Source organism: Canis lupus, chromosome X (assembly GCF_048164855.1).
Source record: "Canis lupus baileyi chromosome X, mCanLup2.hap1, whole genome shotgun sequence".
Lineage (NCBI taxonomy): Eukaryota > Metazoa > Chordata > Mammalia > Carnivora > Canidae > Canis > Canis lupus.
The window spans coordinates 34,191,112-34,205,747 of record NC_132876.1 but is presented as its reverse complement, the minus strand read 5'-3'; the positions used below and the strand labels follow the sequence as shown (position 1 = coordinate 34,205,747).

Sequence of the window (14,636 nt, the reverse complement as noted above, 5' to 3'; positions counted from 1 at the left end):
TGAAAGAATGAGTAAATGAGTGAATGGATGGATGAACTGGCTATTGAAACAACCTTCTAATTGGTTTCTCTGTCTCCAGTCTCTCCTTTCCAGCACATCCTTTACACGTCTGCTGGAGAGATCTGCTTAAATCAAGTCTTTTCCCAGCTGCAGTTGCCTACAAAATAAAGTCCACATTCCTTAGCTTGACCTTCAAAGCTATCCAAATTAACCCCCTAAACATTCCAGTTTTGTCCCCTATTGCACTAGCTCTGCTCTAAGGTGCTCATCCTCTTATTTATCTCCATTCTGTAGCTAGAGCTAATCTCTGATTGCAACCTGTTCTTTAAGCCTTGCTGCTTCATACTTTCACAACATGAAATCTATCTCTGTCCCTTCCATTCTCCACGACCTAAGCCTTAAGCATTCTTCAAGTGCCAGCATTCAAGCAATTTCTTCCATGAATCTCTCCCAAAGCACCCAGCAGGCTCCTATCCACTCAGCAGGTATCACTCATCTTGTATCCTCCAGGAGGCTTTGCACTAAGTACAAACTAATACATATTTACTAAATAATACCAGATTTTACAATAAATTAGTATTAAAATATTGATCCTCATAAAGATATGATTCCTCAAGTAATAAAGAATTGTATTTCTTGCTTTGTGCTACACTGATGAAAAATAGTATTTACTATATGGTAGACAGTGTTTTTTTTTTCCCCAAAGAAGAAAACTTTCCAGTCAACTACTAGTTAACCAGAAAAGCCAATTAACTAGAAGATCCATTCCTTGCTCTCAATTATACACACCAATGGAGTGAAGCAGTGAGGCAGATGATCTAAAACAGTAGATAATCAAAAATTCTACCCACTGGCTCGCAGGCTCTCCCTACACATCCTCCCCCTTTCTCTCTCTACTACACTACACCCCTTGGCCTCTGGCAAACTCACTATCCTGATTCTGCCTGGCTTGGGCTATACAGAAATAAGTTTAAATTTTCTGCACATACATTCATTTACTTGATTTGTATTGGCCATCTCCTATCAGCCAGCCACCCAGCAGGGACCTGAATGGAAGAAGAGAAATGGAGGCAAACCTTACATAGTCCCTGTCTGGAAATAATTTATAATTTTTGAATAACGCAAGTTTGAGATATAATTCAACACATAATTTTTTTCAGTCCCAAGAAAGCAACAAATATGACACATTGTCATCAACTGCAATGTCATACAAAAGTACAAAGATATGAAATATCATGATCTACTGAGGGGAAGTCAAAATGGCAGAGTCAAGCTTGCTCTGTAATCTGGTTAGGAGAAGTTGAATGCAGAACACATCAGGGTGAAAGTTCAAAAACAGAAAACACAAGACTGAAAGGCAGGTTGAGGCCAGATTTATGAGGACCTGGTAAGCCAATCCAAGGCATTTGGACTTGATCTTAGTTGCAGTATTAAACCGGCAAAGGAAATAACATTGCGTAATGGCAGGAGTGACTGCAGAGTCATGGGTAGGATCTAGCAGCCCTGGGTTAATCACCTAAACCACAAAATAACCCCCAGCAAGAAAATGAAATCTGAGCATTTAAAGATACAGTTTGCTATACAAGATACCTCTTCAGAACTCCTACTGCCTAAAGATTTAGACATGAGATCTCTACTATACAAACAGCAAACAAGTGCCTAGCACAGAGCCTTGCACATGATAGGCATTTAGTAAATCACCACCAAATTCAAAGGAATAAGAGATGAGGCTTGATAAGAAAGCAAATATATTAAGGAGCCACCAGAGCTGAGTGATAAAAGGCCCACTGAGGGACATTACCTCCCTGGTGCTTACTGTAAGTAAAGGAAAATTCTCTATTTAGGAAGTTGTAAGAAAATCATGTTCAAAATCCCCTGCTTAAGGGGATTCCTGGGTGGCTCAGAGGTTTAGCGCCTGCCTTGGGCCTAGGGCATGATCCTGGAGTCCCGGGATCGAGTCCCACGTCAGGCTCTCTGCATGGAGCCTGCATCTCCAGCTCTGCCTGTGTCTCTGCCTCTCTCCCACTCTGTGTCTCATGAATAAATAAATAAAATCTTTTAAAAAATCCCCTGCTTAAAATTCTCAAGTGGATCCCTGCTGCAATCAGGATTAAGTCCAAATTCATTAGTAAGATCTAAAAAGCTTTCCACGATCTGGCCCCCACCCTACTTTGCCTGCCTGCTTTCATAATATTCCATAACACAAAGCCTCTACTATAACTTGATGGTCGCTTTAACAAACACTGGAGAAATGTCAAGCCTAGTCTGACCATAAACATGCTCTGTAATCTGCACAGTCTTGATTTTTCTCCAAGTAATGCTGTGTGGTTTCCTATGATAACCAATTATTACAGTGGTCCTTTAAAATGCAAACTGAGAATCACAGAATCTAGTATGGTAATGGTTAGCCTTTAGGACGAAGCCAATACTTGGATCCATTCTTATATAAACAACTTGGTTTGCCCAGTCCTAATGAATGGGTAATATCTCCATGCCAGAGGCAAAGCCTGCCTTACTCTTTAAATTCCAAAGGACAGAATTACAAATGGGCAGAGCCCTTGGTACACCTGCTACAGCATGCATACATGATCAGAATCAATTTTAATGATTGTGTGTGTGTGTGTGTGCATGTGTATGTGTGCGCATTTATCCCTTGGAAGACAACCATGCAGAAGGATGCCTGAGCTGGAAATAAGTCTGCAGTTATTTTAATGATTTGGAACTTATCCATTAATTTGAAATGTTCCAAGTAATGCTTTCAGGTTATATTTATGGTTTCTCAAAGTACCCCCATAACAAGTCAACTATTTAGCTCTACGTTAAATTTTAAGACAGTTTTAACACTTTTTAATTGAGTGCCCACTATGTGCCAAGTGCTCTTATATTGGTTATTTCCCTAGCACGTAATTATCTCACAGTTACAGATTAGCAACTCAAATTTTAAATATGTGTGTATTTCTTTTCATTAAATCAATTTTCCTTTAAGCAGTAGTATCATTTAATCAAATCATAAAACTGAGTTGGAATAATTCTCACATCCATCTACCTCTTTCTATCCCTACAGCCAGGATACTCATAGTTACAAGTGACCATCTTTCATCTAAAATATTCCAACAATGTCCTCTGGACATAGTCAACTTCCATTCTTGCCCCCTCCAATCTATTCAATACAGAATAGCAAGAATTATCATCTTCAAAGGTAAAGCACATCACTTAATCTCCTATTAAGAAGCATCTGGTGTCCTTCAACCCATTTTTATATACTTAAAAGTTGTTGAAAGAGTAGATCTTAAATATTTTCACCACACACATGCAAAATGTAATTATGCGAGGTGATGGAGGTATTAAATAACCCTCTTATGGTAACCATTTTTGCAACACATACATGTATCAAATTATCACTTTGTACACATTAAATTAACACAATGTTACATGTTAATTATATTTCAATAAAGCTGCCAAACTCTTTACTGTGCCTTTGAAGCCCTACATGATCTTCCCAAAGCTCTAGGATATCTGTGCTCAAAGCCTAGAGTGCCAGGGCTAAGTTGGTTGCATAACACACTAGGCCTGGAGCCAAAACATCCAGATTAAAGTAAGATAGATAGATTATCTGCAAAAGTCCAACTAAGAGATCTTAGTGGTGTCATAAGCAAATGCTCACAGACTGGTCACTGCTAATGAGTATATTACTTTTAGAGAGACTTAAAAATGCATGAAAAATATCCACATGAGACAAGATTTTACCTATTATTTTGCCTTGATAGTATCTTCAGACTGGCTACATTTGAACCACTCTTCTGTCCTCTAGATCCCATTTCACTTTACCTGATCAAGAATTTCAATCCTATCACTATGTCCTCTCCTGAAACTCTACCAGATTATGCTAATCTGCAAACATGACATAGTGTCTCCTATCTTAAAAAATTAAATAAAAATTGTATCTTAACCTGCCATACCCATACATATGGGATATACATATACAGTTACACTCAATTGCCCTAATCAATTTCCCAGCACCATTTCTTCAAAGAGTTGTGTATCTGTTTCTGCTCCTTCACATCCCATTCTCTGTTCAGCCCACTCTACTCAGGCTTATGTCAACATTATATGACTGAAATGGTTATGGTCAAAGTCACCAATGATATCCATGTAGTAAAATCCAGTGGTCAGTTTTGCTCTTTTCTTTACATGATTTCTCAGTAGCATTTGGCATAGATTGCCACTCTCTTCTCTAAAAGTGTTTAACACGTTTATTTGTGCCTTCCTTAATACTGTGCCCTTGTCTTTCTTCCTACTGGTCACTTCTACTAAATCTACACTGCTCAATATTCCTCTGCTACATCTCTTGAAGTTACAATGTTCAAAGGCTCAGACCCAGGCACCAGCTGTATTCTCAAATACAGCTACATTCCTTCTAGGTAGTCTTATGTAATCCCATGGATTGAAATATAATCAGGTTACTGAGCATTGTTAAATTTGTATCTCTACCCCTAAACCATAACCTGACATTTGCATATAAGATAGGCATCTCAAACAAAATGTCCACAAAAAGTTACCAATCTCCCTCCATCCCTCCCTCTCTTTTTACACATTCTTCACTATTCCTCCCCATTTCAGAAAACAACATTGTCAAATATACACAGTGGCCAATCAAAAATCTAGGAATTAGGGTGCCTGGGTGACACAGTTGGCTGAGTACCCGACTCTTGATTTTGGCTCAGGATCGTGAGATTGAGACCCATGTCGGGTTCCAGACTCAGCAGCAGTCTGCTTCAGATTCTCTCTCTCCCTCTTCCTCTCCCCTCCCAACTCCTCTCTCTGCCTCTCTTTCTCAAATACATACATAAATCTAAAGAAAAATCTAGGACTCATCTCATAGCCATACTTTATTTCATCACCTCCTAACATCTAGTCCATGGACAAGTCCTATTGATTCTACTCGAAGCTTATTTATATCACTATTATCCACTAGGCACTTCATTAAAGTATGCTTCTGTCTTCAAAACTGCCAATTTGTAGCTGTCTTAGAATCCTTGCACCAGTTGTTCTCTTTTTCTGGAATGTTCTTCCTTCAGAGATTGACATTCCTGACTCCATTATGTTATTCAATTCTAAGCACAAAAATCACCTCCTAGAAAAGCTGCCTCTGACATCAGAAAAATGAGCTTCCAGTCACTTTCCCATTATAGTCTTTTATTTTACTGCATATCACTTACTGGTGTATAATTTTTTTACTTGTATACTTCTTAATGTGTTCATTAGAAATCTCTACTAAAACATAACCTTTATAACAGCAGGAGTGTGCTTTCCCTTTTCCAACACTCTATTCCTTGTGTCTATAACAGTGCATAGAATGTAATAGGCACACAACAATTGTTGAACAGGTAAATGAACATAAACATTTCTAGAATAAGGGATTTTCACTGTAGCAAGGTTTTTACCAAATAAAACGGGGAAGGAGGGACTGGAAATACGGTGAAAAAGCTGGGACAAATAACAGAAAGGAGTATAAATCAATGCACCATACAGCAAGGTTGTTAGAAATTACAGAGAAAGTCTATAAGAACTCTTCTAATACTCCATGTTTACAGGTTCCTATCTTGTTAGAAGTAAAAGCCAGTGTGGCTCTGGCTCATCACTAATGATGCTCATCATTTAGCGTCCAACTCTTGATTTCAGTGCAGGTCATGATCTCAGGGTCTTAAGATTGAGCTCCATGATGGGCTCCACACTGGTCATGAAGCCTGCTTAAGATTCTCTCTCTTGGGGCACCTGGGTGGCTCAGTGACTGAGCATCTGCCTTTGGCTGGGGCTGTGATCCCAGGGTCCTGAGATGGAGTCCCTCATCAGGCAACCCATAGGGAGCCTGCTTCTCCCTCTGTCTGGGTCTCTGCCTCTCTCTCTGTGTCTCTCATGAATAAACAAATAAAATATTTAAAAAAGAAAGATTCTCTCTCTTCTTCTTCCTCTGCCTCTCCCCACCTTGTAAAACATAACAAAACAACAAAAAAGTAAAAGCCTTAAAAAGGACCGGACCTATAGACTTGACTTTGAGGTCAACAAGCAATGCGTGGGCAACTAAGACAGTCTCATCCCCTAGTCAATCTATGAGAGAAGACACTTGAGGATAATTGTGGTGGTGATAGCTACTAAGAGACAATAACAACAACAAAACCAGATAAGTGCTTGTGTGCTGATATCTTTAAAGAGAAAGAAAGTAAAGAAAGAAAAGAAAAGAAAGAAAGAAAAAGAAAGAAAGAAAGAAAGAAAGAAAGAAAGAAAGAAAGAAAAAGAAAGAAAGAAAGAAAAGCACAAGTGCTCAAGATTTGAGAAGTGGCCTTCAGAGGAATTCTTTAAAAAAAAAAGATTTTATTTATTTATTCATGAGAGACACACAGAGAGAGGCAAAGACATAGGCAGAGGGAGAAGCAGGCTCCCTGAGGGGAGCCTGATACAGGACTCTATCCTAGGACCCCGGGATCATGCCCTGAGCCAAAGGTAGATGCTCAACCACTGAGCTACCCAGGTGCCCCCAGAGGAATTCTTCTGAAACAAACCTAAAAGAATGGGATAGCTGGTTGAGGTAAGCAGAAGGTCAACATGAGAATCATCGAGAAGTAAGAAGACAGTGTTAAGTCCGATGTATAGATGGCACACAACATTAGACATCCAGAAACTATTTGTCTGTTAGCAATTAGCAGAGAGTAACCCAATGCACTGAATCCTGGGAAACAGCTCAAATTTCAAAGAAGGCTAGAGAAAGAATAAGGTTGGAACCTAGGACTAAAAGATTCAAGGCTGGGTGTCTAATATAGAAGCCCAGTTTTAAGGACTAGAGTATAAGAACAGGTCTTTGTCATAGAAACAAAGGAGAATCTCAATTGTTAGACGAATAGATGAGATCAAATCCTGGTCAAATATAATGCCTATGGAACTAAGCTACTGTCCTAGGACACCTTAAAATCTTGCGATCTCAGCCAGGGCTAGGCCCAGAGTCCAGAGTGAGGCTGAACGTGCAGGTGATTAAAAATGCCCTCAGTCATGAAAACTAGAGTTCTGGGACCAGAGAGCCCAGCAGGTCATTACTGAATGTGATACAAGACACATCTTTGTGGCCAAGGCTTTCTTTGATGATTTAAATAGCCCAACATGAGGATGAGAGTCATTAGTGGTGGAGGGCACCTAATTAGATTGGTGAGAGGCCACCAGGAATCAGACCTTAATTACTCCCAACCACCTGCTCTCCCACAAGTCCAGCCAAAAGTGAATATTCTCCTTGGATTGTCTCGATAGTACTGCTGCTTCTGGGAAGCCAATGGCCAATTTCAGACATCAACAGAAGATGAACTGCCTCTAGAGGAGGTAGGGTATTAGTCTCCAAAGGTTTGGAAGCATGAACTCAGGCCTCCTGCCTATGCAGCTCAACTCCAAAAGGTGGCTTTCTTAGCAATGCTGCTCATTAAGAATTCATAATAAAGAGTTTCTCCACACATTAACATACACAGAGTACTGAAATGTGTACAGCCAAGAAGTAAGTTAAGAGTCATATAGAATTTTGCCTCCTTGGATGTAGCATGTGGAAGCAAACTAAGCCAATGTAATTTCCCTTCCCTTGTATACTCAGTACTAGCGTTTATTCCTAAATGAAGGAGTGATGATGATTATTCAGCAATAGGGGTGGTTGATATTGGTAATGAAGTTTAGCCAAGCAATGAGAACCTTAAATGCTGAAAACATTGTATTCCACCTGCCACTTTGTTTTACTAAGTGTACTTTGAAGACTTCAAAAATCTCTAATATTGAACTGGCACCCAATCCAAAGGGCCTTGCAGCTGAGAAGTGCCAGGTTGCTCAGATTCTAGAAAGAATGGCTTTCTGGCTGCTCAGTGCTTTCTTGCACTGAAGTTATCAAAAGGCCTGAATAGCATCTAAATACTTCCACAGGGACACTATATTCCTCCCATCAGACTGGAGTTGATATCAGTTATTGATATTTGGGTGGATCACAGATCTCAGAAGTAGCTGGGATTCAATGTCTCCAATAAACTGAATATGACTTTCATCATATACCTCTTGCAAAAGTTGGCTCTACCTGACTTCCTTCCTTCCCTGACTATTCTTAGATGGAGAAAGGCCAGCTTCCCTGAACTGTCATGGCACAACCAGCATACTTCCATTATAGCAGTCATCATACCATACTGGATTTATTTGTTAAATAAATAAATTTTGTCTATTTTGTCTAACTAGATTATGAGATACTTGAGGGAAAGGGGGCCTATTTTTATTCATCTGTGAATCACCGGAATTTATCACCACACATGGCACATAGAGGCTATTTTGGAATGTAGAATGAAATAAAATGTTACAAAAACAATGGTTTAGCCTCATTCATTTGCGTCAAGCATCTCCCACCCATTCATGTCTTCACAAATGTCATTTACATGATACAGCCCTAAATTAATAAATTTCTCTATTGATCTCCTATTCTGCACCTAATACTGTGAAGGAGAAGAATACCTGGCATCAGCTCTCCAAGGGTTAATCTGATTGGGAAAATATAGACAATCATAAGACAGCATGCTGTCATTTGTTCTTGAGGTGAGTTTTTAAATGGATGAGAGCATGAAGGATCAGTGTAGCACTGAGAATGTAGGATTAAGGCTAGAAAAATTAGTTTAGCAAAACAGAAAAAGCAACAAAAATTAGTTTGGCCACAATAAACAACGGAAGACAGGCTGAAGGCAAAGCATAAGCAAGCAAGACCATGAAATGGGTATAAAAGTAGCAAGCATTTAGACAATGAAGAGTTAATTTTGATAGGAAACAGAAGGTAGTTTAGGGTAAAACATTGAAATGAGTAAGAGGTACTGAAAGATGATTCAGTTGCATCAATAAAGAGTATGCCATTGTAAGGAATAACAGAGAGTAATGGTTCTAGAGGAACATATTCTGTATCTCTACCAACCATGACAGATAATACAAGACAATGGCTGTCCTTTCCCTTTGCAAAACTCTGCATGAGAGGTGGTCACTAATGCCCTTTCATCAGGTAGCATTTTATGTAAGGCCTGACTGCAAAGACTGTCCTAGGGACCAAGTGATTGAAAAGTCCTTGGGTAATAGTAGAGCAAGAGGAAGTCTCACCCTCACAGCCCCTTACAAAGCTCTCAGCCATGAGATCCCTAGACTGAAATCCCACAATAACAGAGGTACTCTTGTCTTGCTCACAACTGTATCAACAGCAGCAAGCATAATGACTGGCAAAAACGAGGCACTCATTGAATGCATTGTATCACAGACTGAAACAAACCAATACTGTAGAACTTAGCATAGTCAATCATGCAAAACGAAATATTGGTCACACCTTTGTAAGTATGATATCCACTGCACTGATTTAATGCATATACAGCTATACATGAGTAAAAAGTACAGGCAGTAAAAAGAGAATGATATACAGTCTCAGACGTAAAGGGTCATAATACAATGGGCTGATGGGGCACATGTGCACACAGACCTTTCTTTGGTTGACTCATACGGTATGTATAGCACCACTGTTGGAAAGTCTCAAAGGATATTCTAAGTATTTCTTACTATATGCATGGTGGGGGACATAAGTGATAGACATTGTCTTCATTTTACAGACATGGAACAAAGAATTAACAATAGTTAGAAAATAAGCAGTCATCTAGACCTTCTGTTACCTTACCTGCAAGGAGGAGACTTGCAGAGTGATGCTGTTCAAAAATGTGTATATCCCAAGAGGCTGGGTGCAGGAAATGGAGGTAGATAGGTCTGCAAAGAAAGGGGAAGAAATTAACTCAAGTGGTGGTATCTTCAAAATCATGCTCAAATAGCTTTAAGAAGTCTTTCTCAAGCAACAGATAGAGAAATATGGCCCCAGGCTCAAGATTCAGGGGGCCTCTGGGTAAACACAATGGATTAAGACCACAGTAAAAAAAGAGGTATGGAAGCCTTTGGAACAGTGAGGAAGCAGTCCTTGTTTAATGAAAGCATCCAGACTCATTCAATTGACAAGTATTTTTTAAACACATCGTACTTGCCAGTCTCTGTTTAAGTCTCAGTATACACAAACCATAAAATACACTTCCTTCTCTTGAGGAACTTGTCAACCAGTGAGAGAGACAAACAAGCAAATGGATACTATCTATTATGGGAAACAATAGCCAGTGTCATTGGTATACTATCCACTGTCAACTACCATGGAGAAACATTTGCACATGTCCACAGCATGGCATTTTTACAGGAACAATCCATGCGGCAATGTTCATAAAACCCCAAATCAGAGACAACCTTTCTATACCAGAGTATCTGCATGCACGTATAGCATGACCATACTACGTAATAGTGGGCAACAATTAAAGAGAATAAGATATATCTAAATGTTCTGACATAGCTCTCCAAGACAAAGAGTCAAAAAAACAAGTGGTAGGATAATACATATAGTTGTTGAAATGAGTAATTGAAAACTTTAGCTTGATCTCCAAAACTTTAAATATTTAAATAATTTTCAACAAGCTTATATACTAAAGCATCAAAAAATTAAAAATAACTTTAAAATAGGCATATACTAGGAGGAAGGGCAAGATGGCAGAAGAGTAGGGTCTCCAAATCACCTGTCCCCACCAAATTACCTAGAAAACCTTCAAAATATCCTGAAAATCTATGAATTCAGCCTGAGATTTAAAGAGAGAACAGCTGGAATGCTACAGTGAGAAGAGTTCGGGCTTCTATCAAGGTAGGAAGACGGGGAAAAAGAAATAAAGACACAAAAGGCCTCCAAGGGGGAGGGGCCCTGCGAGGAGCCGGGCTAAGGCCGGAGTGAGTGTCCCCAGGACAGGAGAGCCCCGTCCCGGAGAAGCAGGAGCTGCACCAACCTTCCCGGGCGGAAAGGGGCTCGCAAGGAGTTGGAGCAGGACCCAGGAGGGCGGGGATGCCCTTGGGCTCCCTGGGACACTAACAGACACCTGCGCGCCCAGGAGAGTGCGCCGAGCTCCCTAAAGGGCTGCAGCGCGCACGGCGGGACCCGGAGCAGCTCGGAGGGGCTCGGGCGGCGGCTCCGCGGAGGGGCTGCGCAGACGGGAGTGTGAATCCAACTGCGCAGGCTCCGGAGCACAGGGTGCCGGGGACACGGCCCAGGATCCGGCCTCCCCCCGGGACAGGCAGAGGCCGGGAGGGCCCAGGACAGCAAGGACGCACCTGACCCGAGCTGAGCAGATCAGCGGCCCCGCCCCGGAGCCTCCAGGCCCTGCAGACGGAGAGCTCTGTAGCTACTGCAGGAGCTGAATCCAGGGCTCCAGAGCTGGCCGCTGCCACTGTGATTGTTCCTCCTGGGGCCTCACGGGGTAAACAACCCCCACTGAGCCCTGCACCAGGCAGGGGGCTGAGCAGCTCCCCAAGTGTTAACACCTGAAAATCAGCACAACAGGTCCCTCCCCCAGAAGACCAGCGAGACGGACAAGTTCCAGGGGAAGTCAAGGGACTTAAAGTATACAGAATCAGAAGATACATCCCCGTGTATTTGTTGTTGTTGTTGTTGTTGTTGTTGTTTTGTTTTGTTTTTGTTTTTTGCTTTTTGATTTGTTCCCTTCCCCCACCCTTTTTTTCCTTTCTTTCTTTTTCTTTCTCTTTTTCTTTTTTTCTTCCTTTTTTCTTTTTTCTTGTTCTCTTTTCTTTCTTCTTTCTCTCCTCTCTTTTTCTCCTTTTCCCAATACAACTTGCTTTTGGCCACTCTACACTGAGCAAAATGACTAGAAGGAAAACCTCACCTCAAAAGAAAGAATCAGAAACAGTCCTCTCTCCCACAGAGTTACAAAATCTGGATTACAATTCAATGTCAGAAAGCCAATTCAGAAGCACTATTATACAGCTACTGGTGGCTCTAGAAAAAAGCATAAAGGATTCAAGAGACTTCATGACTGCAGAATTTAGATCCAATCAGGAAGAAATTAAAAATCAATTGAATGAGATGCAATCCAAACTAGAAGTCCTAACGACGAGGGTTAACGAGGTGGAAGAACGAGTGAGTGACATAGAAGACAAGCTGATGGCAAAGAGGGAAACTGAGGAAAAAAGAGACAGAAAATTAAAAGACCATGAGGATAGATTAAGGGAAATAAACGACAGCCTAAGGAAGAAAAACCTACGTTTAATTGGGGTTCCTGAGGGCGCCAAAAGGGACAGAGGGCCAGAATATGTATTTGAACAAATCCTAGCTGAAAACTTTCCTAATCTGGGAAGGGAAACAGGCATTCAGATCCAGGAAATAGAGAGATTCCCCCCCCCCCCCGTAAAATCAATAAAAACCGTTCAACACCTCGACATTTAATAGTAAAGCTTGCAAATTCCAAAGATAAAGAGAAGATCCTTAAAGCAGCAAGAGACAAGAAATCCCTGATTTTTATGGGGAGGAGTATTAGGGTAACAGCAGACCTCTCCACAGAGACCTGGCAGGCCAGAAAGGGCTGGCAGGATATATTCAGGGTCCTAAATGAGAAGAACATGCAACCAAGAATACTTTATCCAGCAAGGTTCTCATTCAAAATGGAAGGAGAGATAAAGAGCTTCCAAGACAGGCAGCAACTGAAAGAATATGTGACCTCCAAACCAGCTCTGCAAGAAATTTTAAGGGGGACTCTTAAAATTCCCCTTTAAGAAGAAGTTCAGTGCAACAATCCACAAAAACAAGGACTGAATAGATATCATGGTGACACTAAACTCATATCTCTCAATAGTAACTCTGAATGTGAATGGGCTCAATGACCCCATCAAAAGGCTCAGGGTTTCAGACTCTGGGGCTGATAAAAAAGCAGGACTCATCTATTTGCTGTCTACAAGAGACTCATTGTAGACATAAGGACACCTACAGCCTGAAAATAAAAGGTTGGAGGATCCAATAGTACATTAAGAAAATTATTCACCATGACCAAGTAGGATTTATCCCCGGGACACAAGGCTGGTTCAACACCCGTAAAACAATCAATGTGATTCATCATATCAGCAAGAGAAAAACCAAGAACCATATGATCCTCTCATTAGATGCAGAGAAAGCATTTGACAAAATACAGCATCCATTCCTGATCAAAACTCTTCAGAGTGTAGGGATAGAGGGAACATTCCTCAACATCTTAAAAGCCATCTACGAAAAGCCCACAGCAAATATCATTCTCAATGGGGAAGCACTGGGAGCCTTTCCCCTAAGATCAGGAACAAGAAAGGGATGTCCACTCTCACCACTGCTATTCAACATAGTACTGGAAGTCCTAGCCTCAGCAATCAGACAACAAAAAGACATTAAAGGCATTCAAATTGGCAAAGAAGAAGTCAAATTCTCCCTCTTCGCCAATGACATGATACTCTACATAGAAAACCCAAAAGTCTCCAACCCAAGATTCCTAGAACTCATACAGCAATTTGGTACCGTGGCAGGATACAAAAATCAATGCCCAGAAATCAGTGGCATTTCTATACACTAACAATGAGACTGAAGAAAGAGAAATTAAGGAGTCAGTCCCATTTACAATTGCACCCAAAAGCATAAGATACCTAGGAATAAACCTCACCAAAGAGGTAAAGGATCTATACCCTAAAACTACAGAACACTTCTGAAAGAAATTGAGGAAGACACAAAGAGATGGAAAAATATTCCATGCTCATAGATTGGCAGAATTAATATTGTGAAAATGTCAATGTTACCCAGGGCAATATACACGTTTAATGCAATCCCTATCAAAATACCATGGACTTTCTTCAGAGAGTTAGAACAAATTATTTTAAGATTTGTGTGGAATCAGAAAAGACCCCGAATAGCCAGGGGAATTTTAAAAAAGAAAACCATATCTGGGGGCATCACAATGCCAGATTTCAGGTTGTACTACAAAGCTGTGGTCATCAAGACAGTGTGGTACTGGCACAAAAACAGACACATAGATCAATGGAACAGAATAGAGAACCCAGAAGTGGACCCTCAACTTTATGGTCAACTAATATTCGATAAAGGAGGAAAGACTATCCATTGGAAGAAAGACAGTCTCTTCAATAAATGGTGCTGGGAAAATTGGACATCCACATGCAGAAGAATGAAACTTGACTACTCTCTTTCACCATACACAAAGATAAGCTCAAAATAGATGAAAGATCTAAATGTGAGACAAGATTCCATCAAAATCCTAGAGGAGAACACAGGCAACACCCTTTTTGAACTCGGCCACAGTAACTTCTTGCAAGATACATCCACGAAGGCAAAAGAAACAAAAGCAAAAATGAACTATTGGGACTTCATCAAGATAAGCTTTTGCACAGCAAAGGATACAGTCAACAAAACTAAAAGACAACCTACAGAATGGGAGAAGATAGATGCAAATGACATATCAGATAAAGGGCTAGTTTCCAAGATCTATAAAGAACTTATTAAACTCAACAGCAAAGAAACAAACAATCCAATCATGAAATGGGCAAAAGACATGAAGAGAAATCTCACAGAGGAAGACATAGACACGGCCAACATGCACATGAGAAAATGCTCTGCATCACTTGCCATCAGGGAAATACAAATCAAAACCACAATGAGATACCACCTCACACCAGTGAGAATGGGGAAAATTAACAAGGCAGGA

The 14,636-nt window shown here is 40.6% G+C and overlaps 1 long non-coding RNA gene across 2 annotated transcripts in view; it reads right to left on the bottom strand.

Annotated features, from left to right (window-relative positions):
• The window catches only part of LOC140627486 (uncharacterized), a 158,874-nt gene extending 149,076 nt beyond the window's left edge, over positions 1 to 9,798 (bottom strand). For both annotated transcript variants that reach the window (XR_012026203.1, XR_012026204.1), the window contains exon 1: positions 9,710 to 9,798. This is a non-coding gene — a long non-coding RNA (uncharacterized lncRNA). The remainder of the gene's footprint in view (positions 1 to 9,709) is intronic.
• Positions 9,799 to 14,636: the final 4,838 nt, after the last annotated feature.